General features: G+C 34.3%; 1 long non-coding RNA gene across 1 annotated transcript; it reads left to right on the forward strand.

Moving 5' to 3' along the window:
• The first annotated feature begins 9,147 nt into the window (after window positions 1–9,147).
• Window positions 9,148–10,482, forward strand: LOC119631770. The gene is made up of 3 exons (XR_005246718.1): window positions 9,148–10,136; window positions 10,196–10,343; window positions 10,399–10,482. It is a non-coding gene; the product is annotated as an uncharacterized LOC119631770 (long non-coding RNA).
• Window positions 10,483–15,553: the final 5,071 nt, after the last annotated feature.

Genomic DNA, 15,553 nt, shown 5'->3' on the forward strand with positions numbered 1-15,553 from the left:
TTACTAAAACCTTTTTGAATTGTTTTTGACTTGTGGTCGGTCATGGTTCTATAAACGGCGACAGAGTAGTATATATCTAAAAGCGAAAAATTTTCATATCCTTTATTAACAACGCAAGAGAAAAATCGATATTCTTTAGTATATATTTATGTTTCTGTCTTTCTTTCTCTCTCTCTCTCTTTCTCTCTCTCTCTCTCTCTCTCTTTCTCTCTCTCTCTCTCTCTCTCTCTCTCTCTTTCTCTCTCTCTCTTTCTCTCTTTCTCTCGCTCTCTCTCTCGCTCTCTTTCTGTATATGAAATCTGTTTAGCAATTAGAACAAGGGTCAGTCACATGTTTACACCCGCTCAACGACATAGCATTCAAATGATTTAATTAGTCTGGCGGCAGGAAAGAAAACAAAGGAACCCAAAATAAAGGTCACGGTCAGTTTAAAAGCCACCAGTTCAACCCATTTATTAACGTCATCAGTTTCACAGATACATTCATAAATATATATATATATATATATATATATATGAAAGTTTGTTGCTGCAGAGTGGTTTAAATCTAACCATAACCAAGCATATCGTAATGTAATCTAAGTGTCTGGTAAAAGGCAATTCTTTTATATATATACAGCGATGTTTCTGTGCACGTATATATATATATATATATATATATATATGTACATGTGCAATCGTCCCTTTTAATTATTCTAAAGTTCACACTCTTTACACTTACACACACATATACAGATTTGGAAATATGTATAAGAAAATCTAGGTCACATTCTTTCTATCCGTATATACCCTTTTATATACGTATATATATATATATATATATATATATATATCTATAGTCTAATTTCCAGCGAAAACCGAAAAAAAAATATTACAAAACATTTGCAAAAAAAAGGGTTAAAAAGTCTGTAATGTCTTTATCGCTTAATGAGTTTCCATGACGCCGTGCTTAGGTCGCTTTTAATTACTAAAAAAGAAATTCATTGACCTTTTTGTTACTTTTCGTTTTTCTACATAAGCTATGTACGCATTAATTTTTGTTTTTCCTTAAACAGTTAAACAGTTCTTCAGACCTACACTACACTAATGACATTTGAGCAGACACAAGCCACCCAAAAGATGGATAAGAGTTATTTGATATTGATTCACGGCAAGCAAAATGAAATTGAGAAATTGAAAGAGCGAATCTTAAATTCTTAACAACCCAAGGCGTTCGCATTCGCATTCGTGAAGAGTTTATCATATTTAAAATCAATATTTCATAAATGCTTTATAAATTTTTGATAAAAATTCAACTAAAAATGTATCTGTCACGGTACGGGGGAAACAATATTAGGGACGGATAATGCGGATAAAAGGGAAGACGTAAAGACAAAGAAGCGCTTATCTAAATCGAAACCATCGGGAAGATTAGAATATGTGTTATACATGGTGATTCCAAAGCGTGAAAAAAGGCGCGACAAAAATGGCGAATAGACAAATATACAAGAAGAAGCATATATCAATATACAAATAAGCTAAAGCACTTTTTTTTTGCAAAATTCGATTTTTTTTTTTTTATCAAAATAGTTTCCTTCACAAGTGACGCAAACAGTCCGATGGTTCTGCGGCTTTTTGATGACTTCTTATATCGTACATAATTTACGATACAAAGATATATGCGCACGCCCTGAGAGACTTAATGTACAACCATCTCTTATTATACCGATCGTTTCAGTACCACTTTCTGAATCGATCTAAGCTTAACTGTCTTGCTATCCATATATTCTTTCACTTAGTCTATAAGTCGCGATTGTTGAGATATTTTTTGGTGTAATTTGTTACGCTAACCTGCTTTGGCCCAAGGACGAACCATGTTGAGTACAGTTCGGATTGAGCCACTTCTTCGACCACTTCCCGGCTTATACAATTTATTTTTAAAAATAATTTTTAAAAAATTCTGAACAAAAATAGCTGAGAGTATTTCAGCAATCTAAACTGATGCGAAATATTGTGTTCGGATGGAGAAACTTTTTCAATCCCATGCCGTATGGCAATTCCTAAAGAAAGTGAATCTTAACAAGATAGAAGACATAATTTTCAATAATTCTTGGCGAAAATTGATTCACAATAATAATTAGACATAAACTTTGGTCTCACCGAGTTTGGACGACGTAGCTCTATTTATTGAATTTCGTCCCATATAAAACCTCTAATGAAAAATAAGACTTTAATGGGATAAAAATATTCACATTTTCTTATGAAAATTGCTTCGGAAGAGTAATTTGATATGAAAATTAAATATATCAATTTTGGACCAAGTAAATCTATTTTTTCGATATCATCGCTTACACGATAACTATCAGGAAATATTAAACCCTTATATGTCAAAGAGGCGTAATTTTGAATATTTTATGATGAAAATTGATTCACAGTAATTTATTTAATCCTAGGGATTTTGGATTACATGTGTCAATTTTTTTGACCTCGCCGTGTATAGGGACTGTCATGAAAAGCAACACCTTCTAAGACGTCAAAATTTAATTTGTAATTCTCAATGGTGAAAATAATTGAAAAATAATAAAATATTTGACCAAGTTTGTTGAACTTGGGCCACGTTATTCGACGTTTTGACTACATAAAAGTAATGCATAATGTTTATCGTATTATTACGAAAACGAATGAATGACTGTATTAGCGAAAGTGATATAGGGTACTTAATTATCAGTATTGGCCGACTAAAATGTTTTTTTTTTTTTTACTTTCCATGGTCGTGTCTGTTCAGTCTTTATGCCATCTTAATTGATCACACTTAGTTGGGCGCTTACGTAATTTACCAATTACTAATGTCTTCTATAGTAAGACTATTCAACCTTTCAATGATAATTATCAGATGCTACAGTTGAAAGTTGCCGGTGAATGGCTAACAACTCATATTTTAACTATGCCATTTCTTTAAAATAAAATTCAAAGTTGTTCCATGTTGCATGTCTGTCTTTTGTTATTTATGACTCCAAAAGTTGCCTGAGATCAAAATGTTTGGAAAACTTCGTGTCGCGAACCTTAATGCTTAACACGTGTACCTGTTACAAATTTCAACTTACGGCACACAATGGCACACGGATTAATTTTGCGTAGCCCGCGCCCTCAGAACTAGGGGGCTGAACTGCACTGGAGAAACCATATATTTATATATTTATCGTGTATGGCCCAATAAATAAAAAGAAATAATAAAAAAAAAGAAAAGAAAATTTAAACACAAAATATAAGCCCATTAGACTCTGATACACCTCTTAGATTTTCAAGAGAAAAACTCGTCGCCGCATTGCAGATAGCAAATCTTGAACCCTTCTTTGCCACTGACTGTGCGTATCTGTGCGAAAACGCGAGCCATAAAAGCAACAATTAATGTTTATGGCGTGCACGACAAAAAGGTGAGGTGAGGGTTTCGGCAGATCCCATAGTTCCGCTCCCCTCCCGATGGAGATGAACGGTAACCACCTTCCAAATTAATCAAGTAAAATCATCGCATAAAATGATGAGTAATTTGTGGAAGGCTGTTTAAGGTGAAAAGAAAGGCCAAATTAGACAAGCTCAAAATTTCATACACGTACTTGTGAGACCGTCCGAAGGAGAAAACCAACTTGGACTCAGTTTATCGAACCATCCCACAAGACTATACAGGCTGAGCATTACATTACATTGGTCAACACTGATACTTACTTAACAATGATTAGCCCCTATTTCCGTTGTTATTATTCTTTTCTACTTTGTACGTCTTTTGCCCGCACAATATGGGGACAGAGCAAGTTTACATGAAAATTATGTGAGAATATCTTTAAAGAGATTTCTTCGGAAATCTATTGCAAAAGTAAAAGGGCTGACAAGTAACATTCTCTTAATTAAAATCGTTACTCAATAAGATAAGATAATGCGATCGGAAATCGTGCGGCCAATCGTGTGTCTTCAACTTGCCTGCTTCAATATTTTTCATTTCGATCAATTTCGGAAACTTCAACTCTCGATAAAATCTTCTCTTTTCAATGCATTTTTAACAAATTGAAGTAAAAATTTTCGTAATTAAAAGCAAAAAAAAAGGTTTTATTAAAAAGTTTTTGGAAAAGAAAAAAAAAACACACATTTAATTAATTGAAATTGTATCCGAAAAAAAGTACTTTTCAAAATAGTTATAATAATAACGATAATAATAATAATAATAATAATAATAATACAACAACAACAACAACAACAACAACAACAAAGAAACCATCTTGAATAAAAAGTTTAGCATATGAACGGAATGACTAACTGATGATAGATGATAGAGTTTGAAAATTCTTGTTCCTTTTGTTGTTGTTTTGCGTACGCTTGATTGGAAACTTTAAAATGGAGTACGAAAAGAAAAAACAAAGAGAGAATAGAAAGACAAAATTCATTATTATGTGGTTTCTATATGGCTACTATTCTATGACAAACAAACCATGGAGTAAGAGAACTAATTAGATTTTTACTTTTCAACTGAACGCAGCTGCCATCAGAATGAAAATCACAAGAAAGATGTACAAAAAAAAAAGAAAGACTTCTATAATATTGGTAAACTAAATGCGATTTTGCGATTTAAGAAAAATTGAAAAAAAAAAAAAAAACATTAATTTTACACATACCTGCTCATCTACTACTACTACTACTACATAGAACGCAGATATGTAAGGAAAATGAGGAGGAAAAAATCGAAAACATAATGAATAGCAGAGAAAGAGACATTAAGCATATTTCATTATGAATTTAAATTTGAACTATGAAAAGAAAAAAGAAAGAAAAAAAACTGCTTTCGATAAAGCTCATAATGATGTAAACGATAATGATGATGACGAAGAAAAAGAAGGGTAAGATGTATGCATAAACAATCCATGTCTATGTTTTGTGCGAGGACTCACCCTCTTATTTGCAAAGCATAGAATGGTTATAATGTTCCTTCTCTTTCTCTGCATAAATGCTATATCAACAGAACTGTTCTGGACGTTTCCAAAGCTAGCTAAAAACAATCTAAAGTGTAACAGTAGTTAGTAATATAAGCGCCAATCAACACCGACTCTCTAATACTCTTCGCATTGATGGTAAGAAAAGTGCGTTTTTTTAAATCATTTTACTTTCATTATCTGCGCGAATTCTTCTTTCTACTTATTCTATAATTTTCCTGGCACTTTTCCAACTTGTAACATATCATTAGATTTCTAGTTTGTATTATTATTATTATTATTATTATTATTATTATTATTATAAACTTAGCCAGAGAATAAATTCTAAGACTAAAGTCTTAAAGCACTAGCATCTAAGGCTTTCGGCTTTCTACCGCACTTGAGATTTGAACCCACGACCATTGGGTTGCTAGCCGAGACTCTCGCCTACTCGACCACTCAGGCGGATTTCTAGCTTGTATTTTGATTGATTTGGTTAATCATCATAAGTAGAATCATGTCTAGTCATTGAACCAATACCATTACTTTACGAATAATGGAGATGCTGGAACTCTAAACTTTATAAATCTCATTCAAAAGCGATAAGAAATTTTTGCTCTATTCGTTATTCACCGCTTGATGTATGTTGCATAAAAATAGGATTTTTTTTCTCAATTTTTTTTTTTAATAACATCACTTGAAACCAATATCTGCCAAAGTTGAACCATTTTGTGATTTTGGATTTTTTTCTTCTCTGGTTAAGCACACTTTCGTATTACTGCCTTCACTTCCTGCGTAAACTTGTGGCCATAAAATATTCTCACAAATTGAACAGAACGACTATAAGACAAAGGTTTCATGATAAAATAAATCCGTAGTGTTAAATGCAATGAGAAGCCTTCCATCTTATCATGTTATTTAATATGTAAAAAAACTAAGAAAATCAATTTAATGATCAACAAAAACATATAGTTTGAGAAGTAAAAATGAAGAAATCGACATAAATGCAAACCAGATATATTTAAAAATCAAAAATATTCAAATTAACCGATGGTGAGTCTCAAATATACAATAGACTCAAATAGACTATAATACAAAAATGTTTTAAATTAAATTAAACGCAAATTAGAAAATTAATTTCTAATTACTTTCTGACTGCCTTAACTTTGACTTTATTCGTAACAATGCACTTGGTTCCCTTTCTATCATAGGTGTGATAGCCTAGAGCTAGAGCTTTAGCTCTTCTCTTCTTTCTTTTTATCTTTCTTCTTCAATGTTTTTTTTTTTTTGTTGTTTCATTTGTTTGCATAGGGACATACGGTTCCCGTAAGTCTCGTAAAAAGTCCAAAAAGTCCAAAGGTTTGCGAAAATAGAAATAGAAAGACGTCGTTGTGGGTTCAGCCTATCTACGGTCAAAGGAACCGACAGATAACATTAATCAAAAGTATCGTGTACTTTATTGAAGACCCTTCGCATAGTTAAGTGCGAATGATATCCACGTCTAGATAGTCTCAGAAAGCTTATACCTTACAGATTTTGAATAACGAGCCAGACGTTCTAAAAATCAGTTAGAGAAAAAAGTGATGGCAAAGTTGTTCTCTTTACTCTACTGTAGTTTAACTCATTTCTAAATATCTTTTCTAGATTATTAGGTTGCACGACATTCGGACAAACATATATTGAAAGTTGTCCTCAATATATATATATATTTACTTTACTACTTTACTACTTAAGTCAGGTCGACTTTTCAACTTTGATTTGTAGAGTTAGCCCAAGAAGAAATTCACTTAGTTTGTAGACTTTGTTTTAAATATTCATCAACCTCGATGAACGGCAGACCGGCAGCTTGACCCGAGCTAAAGCATTAAGGAGAAGATTTCTTAAGTGAAATTTGAATCTTACGCACTGAATGGGTGGACTCGTGTATTCTCAATTTTGACAATAAATATAAGAAGTAAACGTGCATTAAGAAAACGTACACAATTACTGGGACGTCTCTCATAGCGGCCTACATTGTCTAGCCGCGTACGTGCGTATCCGTTACGACGAGAGAGAATTTGAAATTCGTTTGTTTCATTGCCATTCCCCTTGCAATTTCGTTCAATTTTGAATAGACGGATTGAATCATACTTGGTCGGATAATGGCACGTATGCTCGTCGCACGTTACAAACTCAATGTCAAAATTAATAAGCTCTTGTCCATCTAATGTAAATAAAAAAAATTTAGAATTACTCTCCCCTGATTTTTAAAAAAAATTTTTTATTTTTCTTTTTTTATTTTTTTGTCTTTTTTATGCACCAGTTCTTTACATTGGTAGTGGTAATTACGCTACGTTGGCGATGGTAATCCCATACCATAATGAATATGTGAGGGGTTGATTTAAAAAAAAAAAAAAAATTTTTTTTTTTGTATTTTCGCATATAATTTTTCTGCTCTAAACAAGGTCTTGAGTATAATGGCCTGCACACAGAGTCGTCGTCGTCGTCGTCGTCGTCGTACACTCTCATTTACTGTAGCAAACACAAATATGGGGGTGTTTAGTTTGTTTGCGTTTATTTAACTCTCACTGCTCACCCCTAACCTTTTTTTTTCTTTCTTTTTTTTTTTGTTTTTTTGATGCGAATATAATCATGGATTTTTTTACTGCAAATTTCATACACCCTCGTTCTTTTCTCTTTAAACAGTCGGAAACCGCCATTTTTTTCTATTCAGCATATTTTCCTATTGAAAAAAAGGGAAAAAACTAAAAAAAAAATTTTAAGATAGGAGGTGTAACGCTCTCATTCTCTATTTCTCTCTCTCTGTTACTACTACTTTGTTTTAAGTGCAGAAGGAAGAGCAAATATATGCATAAATATATATATATATATGCCTGAGTGTGTTTGCTTGTATACAATTACTATTATTCTGTAAGCGGTTTTGGTTTGTGGTACGTCGGCGGTTATAAAGCCGCCTACCTACCTGCCAATCCCTAGTTAAGAACACTACTGCGTACACCGTACGTTGGGTTGTTTTCTGTTTTCCTTTTTTTTTTATAGAAAATGGCGGTTTTATGGCAAATTACTGATATGCGAAGAACACGAGAATCCAACGATTTTAATTTTTGCAACTATCGGATAATGGGAACATAATTATCCTCTGTGCAACATATATAAATAGTTTTCTGAGGTTACAGATATGTATGCAAATGCCTGCACGGCCATCTGTCCATTCGTATGCCTATCTCGTATTTCTGTACTCTCACCAACCAGAATTAATATTGACTAGTTTTTAATTAGGATGCCATTACGGTGATTTCAAATAGCTTAGCATACGTGCGATGGTATTAAATAACGTGAAATAAACTTTTTTTGCATGAAACCAAGTGAATTGTAACAATCATTTTTATAAGAATGTCATCTGGACTTGGTGTTGCGCCAGCAAATAAACAAACCTTGCTTACATAAGATCCCCTTTAAGTCAATCTAAAAATGTGCGGCTTTATATGGTAAAAAAGCAGTAAACTGCTGCTCATCAGCCATAGCGGATAAAAAGTTTCTTTGCCAAAAAATCATCCTAAAAATCATACAGGGTACGATTTAATTCTCATCCAGTTGCGCTAAGGCGCCGGTGGCCTTCATCACATTGCGAAAGAGGACTCTCGTTGGATCATCTTCGTAATTACTCTTCAAATCTACTCATATTACCTTAAGGATTATTCTTAAAGCAGGCGACGTGAAAATCTTCCAACCATTCTTGCGATGCGTTGACCATGCATTTCCTCCAGGACGATTTGAATAATATCGCCATCTGCGGCGGAACTGTCATTGTCGTGGATAAGCTCGCTGCGCCTATGTTGTATGTAATTAATAACTACTTTCTGGAGAGAGAGTGCATTGTGGTTTAACGACCTAGGAATCATCCGTGACTCTATTGACTTCATATTGAAACACTTTTGTGAAAAAAGCTAAATCTCTTCTGTATTTGATTCAAACATCGTCTATACAGTTTGATAATCCGCGTCTATTGCGAAAAGCTTGTATACGTTCTCCCTAGAATATTCAGTTGGATATCGTATGGATACTACGTGGATCTTATCGAGTCCGTTCAATGTCACTTTTTTACTTTTTGCATTCCGCAGCTTAGCTTGGCATTCAACAGTGGCATTACCCCCATATACCCCGGAGAAGAAGGTAAATGTTGGGCATATTAGTTATGGTTAAATTGGTGAAGGGTGTTATTTTCGCCTCGACATTTTTGGATCATCTCTTTCTTTCAATGTTCCGTCTACAGTTCTTAGTCAGACACGTTCCTTTGCGTCTTTGCGACCCTGTCCTACTAATTATCATTTCGTGTCTAATGTGTGCTTACCACAATTACCACAACCTTGAACCCGTTCTTTTGTCCCTGCAGTGTAATTTAAAAAAATATATTGATTCGTTAGTCCTCACCTTAGTGTAAATTAAATAAATGCTTTTCTTTGTGTAATGCTTTAGTTTCAAGATCGGTGATGTAGTTTCCCATACTAACTTTTTTTAATCCCATTCGTTACGTTAGCTGACAAGTATGCTTCGTAACGTTAGCAATGTTAAATCGATAAATGAATAAATCAATAAATCAATATTAAATTCTAGGAACTGTGTTAGGACCTCTTTGACACAAAATAGCCATTGCATCCTTAACCCTGAAACCCAAATCTAGGTTTTACGCGACATTTTTTTCCCGAAATAAAGAATCTGTTGACGACAGAATTGATCGCACTGTCAATTCTGGTAATAAATATGAGAAAAAATTGGTAGAAGAGCGAGTGGGGAGAGCTGGCAGCCTCTTTGGAAAAAAAAAAAAAAAACAAAAAATTTGATCTCTTCATAAGCTTGCAATTCCTTGGTGGCATATGTGCGTAGACGATTCAGTTCACAGGAGTCCTACATAAATGCTAGACATAGACACATAATATTTTATTTAAATGCAAAACTTTCCTGTTTATTGAAATTTTAACAGAATTTTGTGAACACAAGCCCCTCTACCTATTACTCTTTTATATTAATTTTGATTTTCCTCTTCTTCTTTTTTTCTTACAATCCTTTTTTGCAAATCATGTCTACTGAGTATTCTTTGAGTCAAAGTCAAATGCTTCGTTAACCGTGGTATTGGGAGCATTACGAAGGATTTTCCGCCGAAAGAATGGAAGCATTCCGAGCACTGTCAGCGTTAACGTCCGTAAGTCCTTTTTTTTTTTTAGTTGTGAATCCTTTCATCATATGCTCGTGAACTTGCAGAACTCCCCCAACCTGATGGCTGACATTGGTTGTGGGCAAGAATGCGTTATCGAGTCTCAAGTTAAGCTATTTTAACTACGGGCTATTTTAATCGATGATTATCATCAATGACGGCTCATCAAGAGCCACAAAGTAGCTTTTGACTAAAGTATATATTCGAACAGTACCTTCCCTTTAATTTATTTATCTATTTATTTACTTAGACATGAAACCCAACTCAAATAAATCAACAGCATTCGAAGTAATTGTTATACTAATCAATATTAAAAACTAATACAAAATATATAAGCAGAAGTAAAGAAACAAAAAAATAAATAAATAAATAAATAAATAACAATTCATGTATAAATAAATAAGAAAAAAAAGAGAGGAGAAAAGCATGTGGACAAGTAACCCAGAGGCACATAAATCCAAATTGCAAGTGAACTATGACCTAAGCCATTGCAAACATGTAAAAGCTTAGCAACCGATAACAGTAAACACATAATAAGGACAGATCATGAATGTGCAGAGGGGTCCTTGAGGAACGAGAACTTCGCCTAAATGATCTGTTATGCAGATAAGAGAGAGATTCATTTCACTAAGTAGAAAGTGAAGCCAGAGGCCTGGCTTTTGAAGATCAACAAGTTAATTAAGTCAAACGCTTACGATATCCGTGCGAAAGACATTAGAAAAAGCCTTGAAAACATGACAAGTAAACTCTAAGAGATACGTAACAGTGGATCTTCCTTCCCGAAAGCCATGCTGGAATGGAGAAACATATAGGATTTGATAGCAAAAGCTAAATGTGCGAAAGCAATTTAGGCAAGACACTCAACTTGGCAATGCCTCTATAGGAAATCACTCTGCCCGCCCAAACGAAAAATACCTGATTTCAGGAACTGATCATAATTGTCAGAGTACGATGTGAGTATACATGATGGGATCCCATCAGGTCCAGGAATAGAACTGTATTTTAAAGATCTTAAACCCTCGAAAATATCGATTTCGGAAAAGACCAAGATAGGAATCAAATCCGAGCTAGATATCGGATACGATTAATTGACAGTTGAATCGGAATTAGCCGCTGAAAAATTTCGTCGGAAGTATTCAGCAAAGAGATTTGAGGATTTCAATATCATCAGAATACTCGAACCCATCGAAAGAAATCTGCAAAGGATGTATGGAGATTTTTCTTTTCGAATTGACAAACCTAAAAAACAAATATTTAGGCTTAACAAGTAATAACGATTTTACTACCTGAAGGTACCCGCAGCCGAAAAACTTTTCATAAATTCTTTGAAAATTTTCTTTTTCCTATTTTTGTAATATTTAATACTCTTGTTAAGCCATGGCCGGCACTTGCTTCGAGGGCGAGACTGCTTGATCGGAACGGATGCAGAAATAGCTAGACTGGGTTGGAGTAGTTCAACGAACTTTTCATACCTGTAAAGAAAGGAAATACAAATTGCTGGATCAGATAAACTAAAAAATGAACAGCGATTCACAACTATCTCCGGGAAATTGGTAAAGTAAGGAAGAAGCTGTCTGCCATTACAGTTACTAGTGCGATTGGATTGACGTAAATTGCGATTAAATAATTGATTGAAAATCCAACAGCTCTGTCAGATATTAAAGTGGGTACCCATAACAGCAAAGGACTTGTGGCAAATTGAAGTCCCCCAACGCTATAACTATGTCAGTAGGTTTCGACTTTTCGATCACTTCTCAAATGACGGCATCATGTTTCTTATATGTAGAGATATCGTCATCTAGGACAATATAGGAGCAAGTTACGTATCACTGTTTATTGGTAATTTTCGCCCGAATGGCAATAAATTCAATGTCGAGAGAAGTGGGAAATTCAATTGAATAGGACGAGGCTGCAGAAGATATGGCAATTGAAACACCACCAATCGATCCTGTATGAAGATATGGAAAGAATTGTGAAAAAATTCCGACGGATGTAAATCAGGTTTTAACCAGGTTTCGGTGAAAACTAAACAGAAAAAGTTCGTGCTCGCTGAATTTAGTATCGCGAAGTTTTCAGTTCAGGCCCCTAATATTTTGGTAAAGGGCGGAAAATTGATTGAGGGCGGAAAAATTGCCAAATTAGTATTACGGGGTCAATCCACCCCAAGAATAAATTCCTTAATTAAGTACCCAACCGGCCATAGTCGGAACTAGCCCCTTAAAAGACGAGATAGCTCTACGGTGAGATGAAAAAATGCTAACACGCTTCAGACTGAGGGATCGGGGGCTCTTGCAACAAGATAACTTTTTATGTAATATTGTCAGAGGTGTCAGGCGCCAGCCTTTACACAAATATTGCCTTTCTGGAGGGTACTGTCATCAAGCAGACCTCATCCGTACTAGGAGCGATATAATTCCCAAGTAGAGAATTGTGAGCTGCTGAAAAAAAAGAAGGAGTAACAACACTTGCATTTACGGCCTGTACGACTTGCCCAGTATAGCAACCAGCGGACACACTCGAACTGCTAGGTGGAGACAGGGTAGCCTAAATGGCACAATTGATGAACGACATTTAGGCGAAGACGGGAGTGAAGTACCACACGCTTCACTACGAGTTGGTCGTTTACCGGCTGGGGGAGAAGATAAATAGCCTTGATAGCGACACTTATCGAACATTGTCTTGATTTTTTAAATTTTCCAAACAAAATCACGAGATTTTTACTTAATTGACAAGATCCTCTCAATGTCAAAGTCATTTTAGAATTTTGCATAAACCATATTCGCGGAAAACCATCAGTAATTTGACGAAACCGAATGCTTTGATAGAATACTTGAAGAAAGAATGAATGTATGTTTGAGTGAATCAATACACGCTCAGTATGAAAATTGATTACTTACACTTCGAATTAAATTGATAGGAATCGTAAGGCAAGAGGCACTAAACTGAAACAATCACTGACACAGAGCTTTTTCAGTATTCATTATACTCCTAAAGAAACCTTGAGAGTTATCAAAAATTCTCTTCACAAGGATTGGGATAATGAATTTCAAATTAGAACCCGGAGCCAAAAATGATACAGCGCGGTATACCAAAAATTATCTTTCCAAAAATAATCTCTGAATTATAAATTTTTGAGAAAGTTTTCAATGCCTGTGCGGATAAAACCCTAAATCGTCCTCTAATAAGTCAAACAAACACACGAAAAAATTTAGTTCCATGTAATTGAACCCATGTTGCTTAAGAGAATCTGTTGAGCACTTGATCTACAAATGCCAAAAATAAAACACTATCACAGATCGTTTCAGCTTTTTCACATTCTTTCTGGATTTGAGAAGCATCTTTTTAGCAAGGTATGAAAGATTACTCAAACAGCTGACTTCCTTGATTAAACAAACGGGCATTGAAACTTGATATTCAATCCAAAAATTATCCGTCTATCGTCATTTACTTTTTTCTATATCAGTCGCGAAGGTACGATAATTTTTTGGTTTTCATCATATCATGGCTACACCATGAAATGTTTTATTATATGTTAAATCCCTTGCCTTCTTTTTTCCTATTTGATCTGTAACACGTTACTGTTAGTCTAAGTTTACAACATGTCTGCCCGACGTTGCATGAAATCACTGTAAAATATTCATCATCCGGTCGAGTATCTGTAACTGCGAAATGGACCAGAATCACACCATGGCGATCTAACAAAAAAATAAATAAATAAATAAATAAATTCAAAACTTCAAGATTTTCTATACCCCATCAGCGGGCATTTCTGCGCTCTCTCTGTTGTTTAGCGTTTCAATCGAAAACTTGGAAATTCGATTCGCTCGATTGCATCCCTCCAATAACCTTACTTGATGAGAAGCTATGGGCCAACATTAAAATCTATAACACAAATTCATTTGCTAGTAACGCATAGGACATATCCAAGTGTAATTTTTCATTTATGAGAATTAAGAAAGAAGAAGAAAAATTCAGCAAAGGTTTCAATTGTCTTTCTTGCAAAAATTTAAATAACGGCTAAAAAATTACATGCAAAATAAGTGCATTTAAAACTTATAAAAAAATTAAGTAGATCTAGTGATGGATACGGACATGTGCGTACTCGGAAATTGAAGTCGTTGCATATATGTATGTTTGCAACTGACTGTTTACTCGGATTTGGCTCACACATGCGTCTCATTTTCGCCAAATTCATTTTCTATTCGCTCCAGCTATATGACATTAAAAAAATTAAAACTTATACAAAAAATCTTTTATAGAAATATGGGCCATTTACAAAAACATCATTGGAGCAATTGGCTAGAGAAAGATTAGGCAAAGAGGCGCTTTTAAATGACACCATATCAAGATGACAGATAAATAGGAAATTATTACTCGTCGTCAAGAGGCACAACAGAACAAAAAATGCCATAACTACACTGCAGTGGGCAGTAGGCAATGGTAATCCAAGAGTTGATCGCATATGTAAAGTAATGAACGAATATCTATTTGATTATCCTGAACGTTGGGAAGGTCGGCGTTTATTATTGAATCGTTACCATGCCCCTTAAATTGTATGACATGTACGTTTGACAAAGATATATTTTGCGCAGCAGATCGCCATGGAGCAAAAGACAAATCAACTCGTATTACTTGTTATTTCGTTGGTCATATCAGGTATTTTCAAGTTCTCCATCAGCTCAGCTTCTACAAGTATTTTTTAATATTATTATTGCAAATTATAAATATTATAAATATTTATTTACATACGTCCATCAAAAGTTCTACTCTATTTCTCTTTTCACATACCACAGTTAAAAAAGCAGCACTATTCAAAACAACAACCATAACCCGCGAATGGCAACACTGCAAAGAAAGAAAGCATGTAACTTAGCTGCCTATATTTAACAGGTTAAAAACACAGTATTTTTGTGAAGCTTTTCGAGTGTGTATTTGTTGTTGCAAAATACTGGTACCGCATGTAGTTGTAACAAATCGTAATTTTTGTTTACATTTGCCCTGCACGTGTTATAGACTGTACCAGTTTTACCAAACAACCACACACACAAAAAGCTTTACAAAACTAAATGCTTTTTAACAGGGTTGTATTTACTCAGCATTAAAAAAATTTAAATTGGGGGACTTTTGCCGACGGCTTTACAAATTAAAATAGAATATTACGTTCTTTCTGTAAATAGCATAGAGTATTACTTTCGCTCTGTAAATAACATAGAGTATTACGTTCTTTCTGTAAATAGCATAGAGTATTACTTTCGCTCTGTAAATAGCATAGAGTATTACATTCTTTCTGTAAATAGCATAGAGTATTACGTTCGCCTTGTAAATAGCAGAAAATTTAGCTACTGTTTTATTTGATAATAAAAAAAAAAAATGATGGCGGTTTACTTTTAGGCTAACTTGTACAA

Source organism: Glossina fuscipes, unplaced genomic scaffold (assembly GCF_014805625.2).
Source record: "Glossina fuscipes isolate IAEA_lab_2018 unplaced genomic scaffold, Yale_Gfus_2 1, whole genome shotgun sequence".
Classification (NCBI taxonomy): Eukaryota; Metazoa; Arthropoda; class Insecta; order Diptera; family Glossinidae; genus Glossina; species Glossina fuscipes.